The sequence below is a fragment of the Peromyscus leucopus genome, chromosome 3 (assembly GCF_004664715.2).
Source record: "Peromyscus leucopus breed LL Stock chromosome 3, UCI_PerLeu_2.1, whole genome shotgun sequence".
NCBI lineage: Eukaryota > Metazoa > Chordata > Mammalia > Rodentia > Cricetidae > Peromyscus > Peromyscus leucopus.
In genome coordinates, this window is record NC_051065.1 from 117,967,010 (window position 1) to 117,984,845 (window position 17,836).

The following is a 17,836-nucleotide window of genomic DNA, read 5'->3' on the forward strand; positions in this document are numbered from 1 at the left end:
ATATTGCAGTAATCTTTTTAAACGAAACAAAAAGCTAAAGCTGATAAAAAATGTTATAGGGTGCTAAAATGTTTTAGACTCAAAAATTTTAAAAATCAGAAACTGTAGTGTGAATACTAATTGGCCTTAATAATAAAAACCTGGAGCCAGACGTTGGGGTAAATGCTGAAAGATCAGAGAGACAAAGGGAGCAAGCCACAGCCACCTTTACCTTGCCAACTCCTCAGCCTGTAAAAGGGGGAGCTGATGAAAGCAGAAGCAGAGATCCACAGCTTCTGCTTTCATCAGTTAACTGGATGAAGGCTCTATGATGACAGTTAGAATATTCACCAATCTGATTACTGGAATAGGCCAGTTAAGACACACTCTCCCATATTGCTATTAGTTTAATCTGGGGTCATCTTTGTGAATTCCTGGGAATTTCCCTAGCACCAGGTTTCTCCCTAGCCCTATAAATAATGTCTCCCTCTACCAAGTTCATTGCTCTCCCACTATGTCCATCCCTCAGCTCGACCATCCCATTCCCTCATGTTCTCATCTCTCATCCTCTGCCCTCTATTGCCCCTGTCCCTGTCCCCAGTCTACTCACAGAGATCTCATTTATTTCCCCTTCCCAAGGTGATCTATGCATTCCTCTTAGGGTCCTCTTTGTTTGCTAGCTTCTCTGGAGCTATGGGTTGTAGTCTGGTTATCCTTTGCTCTACATCTAGTATCTACTTATGAGTGAGTACATATCATGTTTGTCTTTCTGAGTCTGGGTTATCATTCATTTGCCTGAAAATCTCATAATGTCATTGTTTTTTTACAGATGAGTAATACTCCATTGAGTATATGTACCACATTTTCTTTATCCATTCTTTGGTTGAGGGTCATCTTGGTTGTTTCCAGGTTCTGGCTATTATGAATAATGCTGCTATAAACATAGTTGAGCAAGTGTCCTTATGGTAGGATTGAGTATGCCTTGGGTATATGCCCAATAATGGTATCATTGAGGTAGATTGATTTCCAATTTTATGAGAAGTGCAATACTGAATTCCAAAGCGGCTGCACATGTTTGCATTCCTACCAGCCATGGAGGAGTGTTCGCCTTGCTCCACATCATCTCTAACATAAGCTGTCATCAGTGTTTTTGATCTTACATGCTGCTTATTTTCATATTTTTGAACTAGCACAGGAAAATGTCTAATTGCTTTAGAACAGATTATAACTGTTACAAAACCCACAAAATCTGAGGATTAATATGATACCATGGTTTTCTTTTATAAGAGGGTTATACAGGAAGTTGATTGCTTTTCAGGGCATCTTTCTTAAAAGATTTCCATCACCTCTGGAATCAAGCCAATTGTGGGTAGTTTATGAACCACTGTCACACCAAATGACTTTGCCTCATCATAATCTTTTCCATCTAGGCATCTGCCTAAAGACAACAGACCTCTTCTAAGCTGCTATGTCAATAATTTGGGAGATTTGTCTTCACTGTGGTTTTTTTGTTATGTAAGCTTTAATGTAGACACACCAATTTCCCCCAAATACTGCTGTTTCTATAGTTTCTGCATTGAAGATGGTCATGTGATGCTATGAAAGCTTTTCTGTCCCCGTCCTGGTGAATTCTTATCTGTTTAAACATGAGAAAACATCACTTCTATTCTGTGTTTATAATTTAAATGTATTGGGCTTAGAAATGTGCTTCTCTGCTCCCTGTGCACTGCACACTACAAAGAATAATTACATGCTTTCACCATTCAACAGCAATAATACTCTAATCAATGCCTTATGCTTCTATGCAGCCAGACTATCACTCCCTTTAATCTGCAGTACACTGACTTCTCAGAGGAGCATAAAAGAATGAAAGTCTGTTTGCTTTCTGAACTATAATGGTGTATTTACCTTTAACCCTGGGATTTGATCATAACAAGGCTGGATTGCTTGTGTTCATGGGTAAGAGGCCTAATTGAAAGTGTATTTGGCCACCCTGAAATCACAAAGATTAAGCAATTTAGAATCAAAAGAAGCCACAGTGGTATTTTGTAGGGGCAATTATCCTTGTAACAGTTTTGATTTTCTGAACCTGAAACCCAATTACAACAATCTTCATCTAGTACATGCTCAAAGAGAGCTCAGGAAGAAAGGAAGAATCCTGGTGTACTAGAAGCAATGCTTAGCTGAACATTATGAGTATTGAATTCTAGTTTTGCCACTGACCAGTGTGTCATCTTGAGTAAGTTAAAGAACAATTTCGCGAGTGAAGACTATATGTGAAACCAGCACAGTATTGTTACATATTCTAAAGGATTGTTAGCGGACCTGGGATCTGTGTCTAATAAAATATACAGTTTTATCACATGCAACTTTGGGAAGGAAGAAAGCATGGAGAAATGCAAGACTGTCTTGTGTAAAGCTAGGTTACAGCTGCAAGAGGAACTATACATTCCTTCTCCACCTCTTCCTATTCACTATGCAGCAGGCATTCCTTCTCTGGGCCTTGAGCATCAGAAGGACAATCAAGTCCCAGTAACTAGCTTCCAAAGTGGTATAAAGTAATCAACATGAGCTTCATGCTCTTGCCAAAATGTCAGTGTAGGGTTGATTATCCAAGCACAAGACATTGCTCAGCCAAAATGAGTGGTTTAGGGTTGAACAAAGGACAGAGATGGCCTGTGTAAGTAATGCTTATAACTCTGTATAAGGAAGAAGGGAAGAAAATAACTTCTGCATCAGGAGATGGTGTGTAGCTGTGAGGTGGGAACTACTGTGGCTGTTTTGTTATCAGGAGGATAACAAAACTGACCAAAGGAAGAAGGCTAGAACGCTGTAGGGAAGTAGATCTAAGCCTGCATTCAAGTATACCTAAAACCTGGACTGTTTCAGTGAAGGGAGCTCAAAACTTTCTTCTGTTGTTTAAAGTAGTTTGAAATGAGTCTTTTGATATTGGGGCTGAAAGCATTATGGGCTGTATACAGTGGTGAGGACCTGTGAAACAATGTCCATAAGTGAATGAAAAACAAAAACAGAACAACTTGAGAAAACTGTTCCCTTCTTACCCTTTTTCTTTCCAAGATTGACAGCTAGATTTCCCAGGAGAAAGAGCACAGAGTTAGAGAAAGCAGCAGATGTGGTTATTTTAACTAAAGTAATTCTTCAGTATCAGTGGCTTGATAACATGTTTATGAGAACCCAGGTCCCTGTGGGAGAGAAGAGGAGGACCAGTGAGTCCTAGGAGTCAAGCAGGATTCCAGATTAGCACAATCTTTGCATTTCACATAAGTGGCTTCCAAGATCACAAAGCATGTCAATATCCTGATGTCACATGGCAGATGAAGGAAAGAGGGTCAAACTTCTCTCTCCTTTGATAGACTGTAAACACATAACCAATCTTAAATACCAGAGACTTGGAAATAAGGTTGAACTCAGGCTCAGAAGGATAAACAGATAGGTGAACACTGGTCAGGCTTCCTCCTTATTCTTATCAGGACTATGTTTTAAAGTTTGCAGTGTTTGGTCAGAAACAGGTTAGACTGAGAAAGCTGCCAGACTAGCAAAACTAACATGTCAGAAAACCACAAAGAAAGCAGAAATATGCCCAGCTGGGAGGCCAGTCCCAGGGAATGAGCCACACTCTGCACCGAAATGGGGCTTTTCACACATCTGTCCAGAAGGTCTCATTTTTCAATGAGAGAACTCTAGATTATCTGTACAATATTTTGAATTCTAAATGTTGGAAAAGAAGTTTTTCCTAATAAGATCATACCATACAGCCCAGGCTGGTCATGAACTTTTACCTTTCTGCCTCTGCCTTCTAAGTGCTAGAATTATAGGTATATGCCATGGCACCTGGCTACTTCAGTTATTAGATGCCAAGAAAACCAAATGACTTCTTACTACTAACTAGTTCCATTTGCTAGTACGTACCTAATAATCAATTTTTTTTTTTTTAAATCTTAGTGTAGGATCTGAAGAGATGGCTCAGTGGTTAAGAGCATCTGTTGCTCTTGCAAAGGACCTGGGTTCAGTTCCTAGCACCCACATGGTGGCTCACAAACATTTTGAAACTCCATTTCCAGGGGATCCAACTCTTTCTTCTGAACTATGCAAGCATGAACATGGTACATAAATATATGTGCAAGCAGAATATATACACATAAACGCACACACCTGTGTGTGTGTTTATGTGTATATATTATACACGTATATTATAATAAAAAAGAAAAAGTAACCGGGCGGTGGTGGCACACGCCTTTAATCCTAGCACTCGGGAGGCAGAGCCAGGCGGATCTCTGTGAGTTCGAGGCCAGCCTGGGCTACCAAGTGAGTTCCAGGAAAGGTGCAAAGCTACACAGAGAAACCCTGTCTTGAAAAACCAAAAAAAAAAAAAAAAAAAAAAAAAAAAAAAAGAAAAAGAAAAAGTATTAGTCTGTTTGTAATTTTTGAGTATATGTACCTAATACAAATGCATGGATACTTTTTGGAGTTATATTTACATACCATCAATCCATATAATAATATTACTCAGTGTTAATTTCTAGTCCTTTGGGTAAAAAATAAAAATTGGGATATTCAACCCCTTTTTCCACTGTTATAACTTATGCATCCAATTTTGGAGATGGCTGTTTCTTGACCTGTTGAAATATAATTTTTAAGGAAAACTATTCTTTAAAACTTTTATCTTATATGTAAATATTTGAAATGCGGTTAACTTAGTCTAAAGAGGTGAAGCATCCCATGTTCTCCACAGTAGTTTTTCTTTTGTTGCTCTCAAAAGAAACTTTGTCATGTGATAATCTGTATTGTAGGAGTTCCCAAGTCCCATCTTTTCTTTGGATTGAGTACTGACTTCAACCTTTATTGTTGAGATAACAAATATTTTATGAAAGTTTGTATTTGTTTATTTTTATCCTTTTTCATTCCAAAGGCTGCATACATATTTTGCTATGTGAGGGAATCACTTCTGACTGTGATAATACAGAATTCCTGTTTTGATATATTTTCCAAACTGAAGAATTATGGAAATATGTGTGCCAAAATAGATTTTCTGCATAATATACTTCAAAGATATACTTAAAAGATAAATATATTACTGACTTGAAACATAATATTCAGGTCTCAATGGTATTTTTAATAGCTGTGATATTTAGTGTTAATTGTCAACTTTACAGAATCTAGAGTCACCCAGACAGACTCTGGGCACATCTATGGGGGATTAAGTCAATTAGGTCAATTAATGTGGATAGACCCATCTTCACTGTGAGTACAACCATTTCCTGGATGGGGACCGTGTGTTGTGAAAGGTGGAGAGTGGGCTGAGCAGTGCCATTCTTGCTCTCTGCTGCTTGACCTTGGATGCAGTGTGGCCAGAACCTTTAGGCTCCTGCTGTGACTTCCCTGTCATGATTACACGTGAACCAAAACAAACCCTTTCTTCTGTAAGTTAGTTTGTTAAGGTATTTTATTATATTAACCAGAAACAAACTAAGATAACAGCTTTCTTTCTCTATAGAACCTACTTGTTCTGATAGGATCATGCTGTTTAGGCCAGACTGGCCTAGAACTTGCAATCTTTCTTTAGAAGCCACCAAAAAACAAAACAAAACAAAACAAAACAACAACAACAAAAAAAGACCAACAAAAAAACCCCCACTGATATCACAAGGTACATCACTGTCCTTGACTCAAACCTAGACATTTTAATTATTTATTTTTTTATGAAACAGGATCTTACTATGTAGCCCTGGCTGGCCTCGAACTTGTGATGATCTACTTGTCTCTGTCTTCTGAGTGCTGGAATTACAGGCATCTGCCATCATACCTAGTTTAAAACCTAAACATTTCATGTAACACATTTTCATACTTCTTTAGCATGAACTTTTCCATTTTATGAATTAAGTCTAGATTTCTTTAAGAGAACCAATACTCAGTAACATGCAGAAGCTGCAATTAAACATTACATATTGCTTTTTTTACAGACTTGGTTATAAAAAAGAAAATCTCAAAAAATTCAATTGATCTTTGATTTAGAAAACTGCGAAAAAATACATGGTTTAGTTTAGTTAAAAAAAAAGTCTGACTTAAGTCACTGAGATCAGTGTTAATGTCAAGTAACCCAGACATACTATTAATTCTTTCCAGAACTTAACCAGAAGGAGTCCCATGAGCCATAAAGTAAAGCCCATTTCATCATCTTTTTTTAAATGTTTTTTTGAGACAGGGTTTCTCTGTGTAGCTTTGTGCCTGTCCAGGCTGGTCTCGAACTCACAGAGATCTGCCTGCCTCTGCCTCCCGGGTGCTGGGATTAAAGGTGTGGGCCACCACTGCCCAGCTCATTTCATCTTCTTAATTAACATCTTTTTAGAGTGATAAACTGTGCACAGTTGAGTGGTTTGTTACATAGTCAGAGTTGAATAAGAACATTTTCATCACCCCACAAAATGGCCCCTAGTATAATTACCAATTTATCTCTCTTCAGTTTTCCTAAACTTTTTCAAACTTAGGTATCCACTGTGCCACTTTCTATTGCTATTGGTTTGTCTAGTCTGGTTATTTTGTATAAAATCACCTTACAATATGTAGTCTTTAGTGATTAGCTTCTTATTTTGGGTTCAAATGGGTTTAAACTTTGGGGTTTTATGATAACACTGTTCTGAACATCAACATATACATTATTGTGTGAACATGTGCTTTGAGTTTTTCTAGGTATAAACCCAGGAGTAGGATTGCTAACATCTCTATGTATAATCACTGAGGAATTACCACACTGATTTCTAAAGCATCTACACTATTTTTTTAAACACCCACTAATGATTTATAAGTGTCATAGTTTCTCTACAATTGTCTTTTTATTTATTCTTTTATTAAGAAATTTTTTATTCATTTTATATACCAACCACAGATTCCCCTCTCTTTCCTCCTCCTGTCGCTCCAGCCTTCTGCCCAAATCCACCCCTCATTCCCTCCTCCAACAAGGTAAGGCCTTCTATAGGGAGTCAGCAGAGCCTGGTACATTCAGGAGAGGCAGGTCTAAGCCCTCCCCCTGCATCACGGCTGTGCAGAGACAACCAAACCAAACTAGTGGAAGCTCATTAAGTTTAGATCAATAGCTGTGGAGCCTCCATAGGACTGGGCTAGGCCCTATGCATAAGCGAGACAGTTGTGTAGCTTGATCTGCTTAAGGGGCCCCCTGGCAGGAGGATCAGGATCCATCCCTGATGCATGAGCTGGCTTTTTGGAGCCCACTACCTATGGTGAGACATTGCATAATTGTCTCGTTTTGATCATCACTTTAGTGATACACCTTTGTGGTTTTGGTCTGAGCTTTCACTAAAGTCCAGTAAACTGATTCTTCAATGCATTTATGCCTGATCAATAAAAATAGGAGCTAAATAGTTTGATATTATTTGAAAACAGACCTTTTAATTTAGATTTGTGTTGATAGTGTGAACCAGAAAAAAATTAAATAAACAGAAAAAGAGGAATTGATTCTTCAATTATCAATTTCTTATTAGAAAGACTAGTATTTTCCAAGTAGGCTAGGTTTTTAGTAAAATTTCCTACTATAGTAAGTAAGTATTTCCTTATTTAAAAGGAATGGGTGGTGATTGCTGCGTTAGCTATTTTTGCTGAGAAGGAAAGGACCCTTTTGAAACACATGTCTATAAGCAAAAACTAGAAGCAAAGAGACCCAAGAAGAAGTTATTGCAGGGACCTCAACAAAAGAATGTGGTGTTGATCACACAGCAGAAGGGGAAGGATTCTGATGAAACAAAGAAGGAATAACTACAAATTATACACTGAAAACACCAAAAGAGTAAGGGAGCTTGAAAGGTATAAAGAAGATAAAGAGCTTTATTTGGAAGAATACAAGATATATTAAAGGAAAACATTTGCCAAGTTACACCCAATCAGCAGTACTCACAATAATGTTCCCTCGAAGTAGGGTGGGAATTGTGTGAAGATTTATTGAAAATTCTGTTCTCAAGTCTTACTTAGACCTACTGCATCAAAAACTCCATGAGGGGGTGGACAGGGCAGAGGTCCATGTACATGTCCGGCAGATTATACATATACCCACCCGTGTTTGAGAAGTGCCTTTTAGAAGCCAGAATTATAGCGCTATTACATAGGGCTAGAAAGAAATAAAAGTGGCAGGAAATGTAGGCGATGGATTTTAGTGAATTTCATAGTTCACAGAGAGGCCATCAGAATTTGAAGAGCAGGGCAGTAATTGGTTAAAGTGGCAATTAAATATAATTAAGAATGATTGCTTAAAGTGGAAATTCAGGATTAAGTTGACAGCAGTGAGAAGAGAAATTGCCTACATGAGTTAGAAGGCTAGTATGAATGAAAAGGCTCTTTCAATAATCCAGTTGAAAATGCATTTGGTGCGTCTGAGAATCATCATTGAAGGAATTCGCTTCAGGTTCTTCAGGTTCAGGGAATCATTTGATTCACAGAAAGACTGAGATAGAGAGAAGTTAAAGATGCCTTCAGTTTTCCTTCCATAGATTTCATGAAGGGTAGATACTCTACTAGCTGATTCAGAGAAGAAAAAGTGGAGTGATTATGGAGCAAAAGAAACAAACTATTGCTGGAGAATGTCAGCCTGGATTCCACTAGAGTTTAGCTACGTTACTAATGTACTGCTGCTTCCTTAAACATGAAACTGTTGACATCACAAAAAGGTAAAATCACAGGCATGATCAAGCCCATCCACAACCTGTATCTTATAGAATGGGATTTATTGAGTTTAAACTTGTGAATCAGTCAATAATTAGAACTATCAGTTCAGTGACTTGATTGATCATTTTAATATATCTTGGGGCATTCCAGTGGATGCAACTGGTTGTCTGGCATAAACAGTTCTAGGGTTGTTGGAATCTGGCTATGGACTAAGGAGTCACCTAATCTGTGGCTGAAGAAAGTGATGGGATTGTTAAGTAATAGGTAGAAGTGAGAAAAACGTGTTGCCAAGAAGTAAAGACAGCTACCACTTAGAGAAAAAAGGAAGAGAGCCCAGTGAAAGATGAAGAGGAGGAGTAGGCCCAGAGACAGGAGAAAACAGACAATGCTATAATCAAAGTTGAACAGGATTTTCCCCAAAGGGGGTTGGTAAAAAGTGTAAGTCACTTAATTAGAATGGGGAATGAAGATGGATTTCTGTGTTTTGATAACTAGGTATTTCTATTGATATTTGGTGACAGTGTTTGAGAAGAACACTATACTGCTGAGGATTAAAGAGGGTAAAGGTTATGATAGGAGGAAGGGAATTAATAAATGCTAGTACTGAAAGACGTGTCAGTGGCCCTGTGGAAGCTCTGATGGTAGAAGATAAATGAACCTTGAGCGTGCTTTGTGGCAGCAGGGAGCCATTCAGAACATAAGGAAATATTGTTTGAAGGCATCCATGGATGCCAATCTTCTGTGAGAATATATCTGACAAGGAGAGACAACTTCAATTTGGAAAAAAGTTGAAATTTTCACCTAGAATATGACATGTGGAAATAGAATGTCACAGTCAATGCATTTAAAAGTAGCCAGAAGAATTCCACCCCACAGCCTACATGCTAAAACCCAACAGTAACTGAAGAAAAATTTTGAATAATTTTATAAGCATTTTAGGAACATAAAATTGTCCCCACCAGATGAGCACCGCAGAGATAACCATATTTGATCATGAGTTTTCTACCTACATCCCCAATTTGTCCTAAATCTGCCTTCAGATTTTCTTTGTGATATATTTATACTTGTTAGTCTTTGCAGTAAGCAAAATCATGCAATACTAAAATGACACACAGGTAATTAATTATTTCCCCACTTTAATCTCTTGATGCCCAATTCTGTGGGACAAACTGATTAAAAATTTATGAAATGAGAGAGTTAATCTTACCAAAAACTTTAGATATTGTCACACTCAGCTTTGAGTAAACCTTTACTGAGGAATCGCCCCCAACAGATTGGCCTATGGTTCCATCTGTACAGGAGTTTTCTTGTTTGCTAATTGATGTAGGAGGGACCATCCCTCTGTGAACAGAACCATCCCTAGGAAGATTGGGCTAGGCTGTATAAGACAGATATCTGAATGTGTACATAGAAGTACGCCAGCCAGCAACTCTCCTCCATGGTCTTTGCTTCAGCTGCTGCCTCCAGGTTTCTGCCTTGAGCTTCTGCCTTGATTCAAGCCTCCCTTGATTCTAGACTATCATCTATAATCCAAATGAACACTTTCTTCCTCAGGCTGGTTTCAGTTAGTGTATTATCATCACAATAGAAAGCAAAGTACAGGTATAACATAGTATGATCATCTAATTATATTTAGGATTTTTTGTTATTTTGTTTGGAGACAGGGTTTCTTTGTGTAGCTTTGGTGCCTGTCCTGGATCTCTCTCTGTAGACCAGGCTGGCCTTGAACTCACAGAGATCTGCCTGGCTCTGCCTCCCAAGTGCTGGGATTAAAGGCATGTGCCACCACTGCCTAAAAAAAAAAAAAAAAAAAACTTGTGTAAGGGGTAAGTTTTTGACTAATTTCAGCTAAAGTGAAATTAAAACAGTAAGCACTTTTTAGGTTCTTAAAAATGGAATGGCATTTAGTTACAAGCATTCCTTGGGAAGAAGTAGAAATAAACCAACTTTGTATTAAAGTACCCCAATTTTCATCACAGGGATAAATGAGAGACTGAACTCATGAGGAAAATAATTATCAAAGACATTTAAATTATGTGTTCAAGGGCACTGTATCACACACTCCACAGAAACCAGTTCAAATGAGTTTGTATGAATCATCCAGTTAAGATGCACATAGGGGAAATCTCACAAGGCCCCATCCCTAGATGAAGGGCTACAGGCAATCAAAGGTAGATGAGAGTGAGACCAGTTTAATACAGGGAGGGATGTCCTCACTGGATTATTCAATCCTCAGTGGTCAGGTCTAACCCCAAATGGTCAGTCTTAGGCATAAGTTGGTATGAACAGTACTAAATGGATTTAGTACAGTGTGTGTGTGTGTGTGTGTGTGTGTGTGTGTGTGTGTGTGTGTGTGTACATATGGAGACCAAATGTCAGCTACAGGTCAGAGGAGAGCTGCAAGTCAGAGGTCAGCTAGTTACAGGTGTCTTTTTTCTATTGAATTTCACCTTATTTTGTGAGACAGTGTCTCTCATTTAACCATTTTGGCTAGACTAATTGGCTAGTGAGCCCTTAGGATCTTCCCATTTCTTCTACAACCCAGGGCCAGGGTTACAGGTGTACACCATAACCCCAGCTTTTACATGGGGCTGTGGAAACTGAACTCAGGTCCTCGTGTTCGCCAAGAGCACCACACAATGAGCCATCCCCTAGCTTTGCCATCATGAATCTTGTTAAATTGAAAGAATTCAGACGTCATGTATGCCTGTAAGGGTGATTCCAGCAAGGCTTAATAAAGGCCTATTCTGAATGTGCGCGATGCAATAACCTGGATGTCCCAGCATAATAAAGGAGCTAAGGAGGTCTGTGCATACAGGCATCCTCTGGCTGTTTCTGGGCTACCATGAGGTGAGCTGCTGGGCTTCATCACACCTTCCCCATCATGATGGAAGGAAACCTCTCAAATCATGAGCCAGCATCAATCCTTCCTCCCTAAAACTGTTTTCCTTGGGTCTTTTTTCACAATGCCAAGGAACTAACACATCCAAACTGTATTCCCATAGGGCTGTGCTGTTCCCATCTCCAGGTTTATCTGTTTCACATCCCTAGCAACATTTGAAATTTTATGGTTGTGTCTGCTTGATTGTTTTTAGCGTGTATCTATAGACAGATAAAAAATAAGATGTAACACATATACATATGTATATAGTACAAATCTTAAAAGGTCTTATTAATAAAAAATCCAGAGCCAGGTATTGAGGTGAATGCTGGAAGATCAGAGAAGCAGAACAAACCACAGCCACCTCACCACGCTAATTACTCAGCTGATCCTGTTTCCTCAGACTGAATACCTCTCAGCTGAACTGTGGTGCTCAAAAGCCTAAAAGCTAAACCAGCTCTATTTCTTGGTCCTCAGGCCTTATATGCCTTTCTGCTTCCTGCCATCACTTCCTGGGATTAAAGGTATGTGTCACAATGCCTGGCTATTTCCAGTGTGGCCTTGAACTCACAGTGATCCGGGTGGATCTTTGCCTTCAGAATGCTAGGATTAAAGGTGTGAGTGCCACCATTTTCTGGTCTCTATATCTAGTGACTGTTCTGTTTTCTGACCCCAGATAAGTTTATTAGGGTGCACAATATTTTGGGGAACACAATATTATATGTACTATTATTTAGCTTTAAAAAGGAAGTCCTGGGCTGATGAGATGATTGAATGGGTAAAGGTACTTGTTGCCACACTGGACATCTTGAGGTCAGTTCCTGGAGCAGCTTCCACAGGTTGCCTTCTGACCTCCACATGACTGCCATGCATTCATACATGCACACATGCACAGGCATGCACACACACACACACACACACACACACACACACACACACACGTACACACACACACAAAAGCTAGTCCCATTAGATGCTACTCATAGGTAGAGATTGAAGATATTATGCTAAGTTAAATAAACTAGACCAAAAGGAACAAATATTACAGAGTTCCATTTACATGAGGTCTGTGGAGTTGTTAGTTAGAATGGCTTTTGCCAGAGAGTGAGAAGAGAAGAGAGGATGGGAATTGTAACACACAGCGCACATGCTCTGGTGTACAACAATGCAAACACCCTTAGTGCTACTGAAATGAAAACTTTAAAATGTAAGACTGTAAATTTTATATTGTATTTTATTGCAATTTTATTTTAATGGAAAAACTGAATCTGTTATTTTTTTTATTAGATTCCTCACATTTGTGTCTTAACCACTGTTAAGTTTATTGTTTGTAGGAAGTTAAAGAGTATTTACCTTACTCTGTTCACACACCCCTTCACAAGTTGGTACTAGCGCTCAGTTCCCAGGCTCTTCCTCAGAACCTCCAAACAATGACCTCTCTTTCCATCAGGAGTCATTGGGTTCTCTCAAATTCCTAGGCCTACTACAAATTTCACATATACAATGTAATTTCTTTCTCATCTTTTCCCGTTACAAATTGATATGATTGTTATGGTGGGCTTTAATGATTTAACATTTATCTGTGCTTTAGATATTTTGGCTCTTAAGTTATGAGTTTGTTTGGCCTCTTTAAAAAGCATGTCTACATCTTACTGCCTCTTTCAATAGAAGCATAATTTCTTAATTCAAAAGCTAAATGTGTTCCATTCTGAAAAGAAATTATTCTACACAGTACAGCTGACAACTGCTTTTTGTTCATCCTTCCTGCTTTCCCCCTATGCATAGAGCTTTCTAAAACTCTAATTCTCCATCCCTCTCCTTGAGTGAACATGCTCTTTTTCTTATCGCACCATTACATGTCTCTATAAATAATATTACATTGAAAATACTGTCTTCTAAATCATACCACTCATCCTCAAAATTTCCTTAGGACATGTTCTTACATGAGAAATTATTATGCAAAACAATATTTATGCTCTCAGACTTTCCTTTTAAAGCACTATCATGAAAGTAGCTATCTCACAATATCTAGGCTCAGACTGTAGCCTAATTACTAGTTTCAATATTTTATAAGTTGCCCATTCAGTCTATGTTGCTCACTGATTTAATATGCATTTATTTGGTTACCAGGGAAAAGGAATACATTTTTAAATGCATATGTATTTGGCCATTTTATTTCATCTCTGTGTGATCTAGTAATGTTCCTTATTTCCTTTCAAAATGTGTTTCTTATTAAGACAGAAGAGCTCTTCACACGATAATCAGCCTTGCACGGTGTATATTTCAAATGTTTTCCTAGCTTGCTACTTGTCTTTTGATTTCATTTAGGTGTTCTGAAGGGACTGGAATGACTTTAATATTTTCTTTATCCCAAATTAATTAAATATATTCATGTTTTCTTATAAAAAAATTCCTTCAAAAGACCATGATTCAGGGTACTGTCAGTGTTGAGAAAAGACTTTTCAGCTTAAGGCCAAAGTTTACCTTTTGGCCAAGAATTCAGCAGGTCTAAACTCAATAAAGAGAATGACTTTCTATTTATCTTCAAGGAGACACTCAACCTTCTTTATCAAAGGCACCTTAGGAATAATATGCGGCTGTCACAATGGTAAACGTGATGACTTGTCTTGGTTGTCAACTGACATACCTGGGAAGAAGGAACCCCAATCATAGAGTTGCTTGGATCAGATTGGCCTTTGGGTATGTGTCTGGGTGAATTATCTTGATTATTAATTGATGCAGCACAGCCCAGTCCATTGGAGGAAGTACTATCACTAAGCATGTGGGTCCAGGCTATATAAGAGAGATAACTGAAGGCAAGCCTAGAAGAAAGCCAGTAAGCAAACTTCCCCAATGTTCCCCGATTCAGTCCTGTCTCCTTGTTCCCACCATGGCTTTCCTTAATAACAGGCACTAACCTATAAGCCAAATAAACCCACCCCTTCCTAAGTTGCTACTGGTCACTGTTTTATCACTGCAACAGAAAAGCAAAGCAGGCTTAAGTAACGCACCTTTACCTCTCATGGCAGTGGCTAGCTTGCAGTTCATGGTCAACAGCTCTGAGCTCTCTAATGACACTGCTTTGGCTGCTGATGGTGATCCCCACCCAGTTCTTAGCCCCATAAACCATTTGTCTCTCTCAGCCTGGACCCAACATTCCCACCCCTGTATTTCTTTTTAAAGCCAAGACTATCTCTTGTAGGGTTCCACAGTCTGTTTTGTAGTGCAGGTTGACGAGTATAGTAGATGTAGTTTCCTCCTAAGGGAAAGTGGATTTGTCGTATTTACTATACGTTTCTAAAGAAATATTTTAAAAAAGCACATACCATGCCAGGAAAGTGTGGGGATGTTTCAAAATTTACTAAATGTTCTGAATTTCTCTCCCTCATAGTTGCTTGTGAGAAACTGTATCTTCCCCCTGCTCTTAGTCAATATGAAGCAGGACTGAGCTCTCACACTTTCTTAAAACTTACATTTATTGACTATCAAGACTCTCCTCTCTCCTCCTCTTCCTCCTCCTGCCCCTCTTGCCTTAGAATATAAGATTGATCCTGCAGTTGAGGTAAAACAGTACTGCTTGATAGACACTTTAGAGAACCATGAACCCAGCACTGCTACTTCTGGGAACCCTCAGATCTAGAAAGGCCAAATGCTTCAGGCATGATCATTCCAGTGGAGGTTACTGTATGTCTCTTGAAGCAAATCCTTCTTTGCAAAATGGTAAGTGGATCTGAAGACCAGACACAGGTCTAATTTGAGTGAGAAACTCTTACCTCTGTGTAGGTGCCCTTTGATTGCAAATTTTTTCTTCCCAATGATTGGTTTAATCTGCATAGAAAACCCAGTAGATTCATTTCAAAAATTACAAAATACAAGACTGAAAGACAGAGTGGCTTGGGCAATATATTATTCTTCAATGCTGGAGTTAAATCCAGAATTTATGACTCTCATAGAATCCCTTTTGCCCATGACAACACTGGAAGAATTCCATCTTGCCTTCTTTTGGTACTTTTCTATGGCAATATACTGAATTAAATGTATCTAGTTGGCAGATACATGTTCAAACCAAGCATTTGATGTTAGTGACATGGTGACTTTGAGCAAGTAACTATATTTTCTCCAGTTTCACATTAGTCACCTCTACAGTAGGGTGGCAGTCATCACTGAACTTGTCCATGGGGATGTGCGTTTAAACAATATAAGGTGCATGATGAGTTCAAATGTCATTAGCTATTATTATGATTAGATCCAGAAGCATGCCATTAACTATTGTGTGAAATATTTAGTAGTCTCCAGTTTGTAAAACAGTGTGCATACATTGCTGTGGGATGGTCTTTCTGTATGCTGTGTGTATGTGTTGCTCCCATTGGTTAATAAAGAAGCTGCTGTGGCCTATGGCAAGCCAGAATAGAGCCAGGTAGGGAATCAAAGCAGAGAGACAAGGAGAAGGCAGAGTCAGGGGAGTCACTGAGTGTTGCTGGGGAAGCAAGATGTGTGAAACATAGGTATTACCATGAATCCATGTGGCAAAACAATAGTTAATAAAAATGGTTGGATTAAGTTCCAAGAGCTAGTTAATGATGAGCCTGAACCATAGGTCAAACAGTTTATAATTAATATAAGCCTCTGTGTGTTTACTTGGGACCAAGTGGCTGCAGGACACAGGAAAACTCGCAGCTACAGTGTACTATGTGGCCCAGTATATTACGATGACAGGAAGATTTCTGCAGCAGTAAATCTTTATATCTCACGTCATTCCCTTGTGCCTGGGATTGAGAAAATAATGCTAGACCCCCCCACCCCAGAAAGACTGGCAATACAGAGGTGTTTTTTTTTTACTTTCTATTTTTTATCCAAAGACTCAAACAAAGTTAAAAGAAAATCCCCAGCTATAGGTATAGTACTCTATAAATAGATCTCATAATCATTTTAATCTTCATTAGTTTCCTGGGAATTATAGCACATCTGCATGTCTGTATGAAGTTAGCGCATAAGAGTCAGAAGACAGCTACACTAGACAGGAGTCCCTATACTCTTTTCCTGATGTTATTCCCTTAAAGTTCAGTTTAGGACCATCAACCAATTTGCTCACACACTGGAGGTTCTAGGAGACCTCTGTCATTACACTTTAAGTATCATGAATGAATTATCATAGAGATCACAGTGACTTATAAAAAATAAAGGGATTAGGTCAAAACAGTCTCACCTGAGTGATTTTAACATACCAGGTACATGTTCCGTGTACCTGTACCTCAGTGCCTTGTAGTCTCTGGTGATTGGAAATTAGGTGACATGCCAAGCTGCTCCAACAGCTTGCAAATCAGTGTGTCTTCTGTGTTTTAACTTAGTGCCTCATATTGAGACATGATTTGCAAATTTTTCTACTAAATATTCTATTTGGACTTCTCAAACATCTTCTGGGACTCTCTCTAAAGCCTATCTGTGTGCTCATGTGACCACTTTGAATATAGTTAAATATTGAGTAGTTGCAAAAGATGTGCCCAAGAAAAAGACTTGCAGATTGATTAAAAGGGTTCAACTGACTTCTTGCAGAGGTTTCTGTCTCTCTAACATCTCTACTGCAAGTCAACAAGCCACAATCAAGCAGACTCACAAAGAAGAGGTAACCAACAAGAAAGCTAATGGCCATTCTTACCAATGCTTGACTATAAACTCAGTTCCCAGGAAACTCCTAAGTTCCAGAATATCTATCACACTTAGCCAGAAAGTTAAATCCAAGTATAGGTTTGCTTATATAAAACTGAAGAAATGATCTGGGGAGAGATATGGGAATTGCTGCTAATATAGCATTTTCCCAAATGAGCCTTGAAAAGAAATTACTCAAGGTGACAATATTCTACTGAGGATGAAGTGTTATGGAAGCCAAATGCTAGCTAACACATGCCCCTAAATTAAGATGTCATCCTGGATTGTGGGTTGTGGGGCCACCTCTGGACTTTCATTTTTCAAGGGAAATTCGAGGAAATTGGATTTTATGTATCTTGTGTTTCTTGCATTCATATTCCACAGCTTTTTTTTTTTGTTTTTGTTTTTGTTTTTGTTTTTTTCAAGACAGGGTTTCTCTGTAGCTGTAGAGCCTGTCTTGGAACTTGCTCTGCAGACCAGGCTGGCCTTGAACTCACAGAGATCCACCAGTCTCTGCCCCTTTGCCTCTTTAGTGCTGGGATTAAAGGTGTAGGCCACCACTGCCTGGCCATATTCCACAGCTTTAAAAAAATTTGTCTACCAAGTAAAATTCCATCATTAAATAGCAATTTAAATATC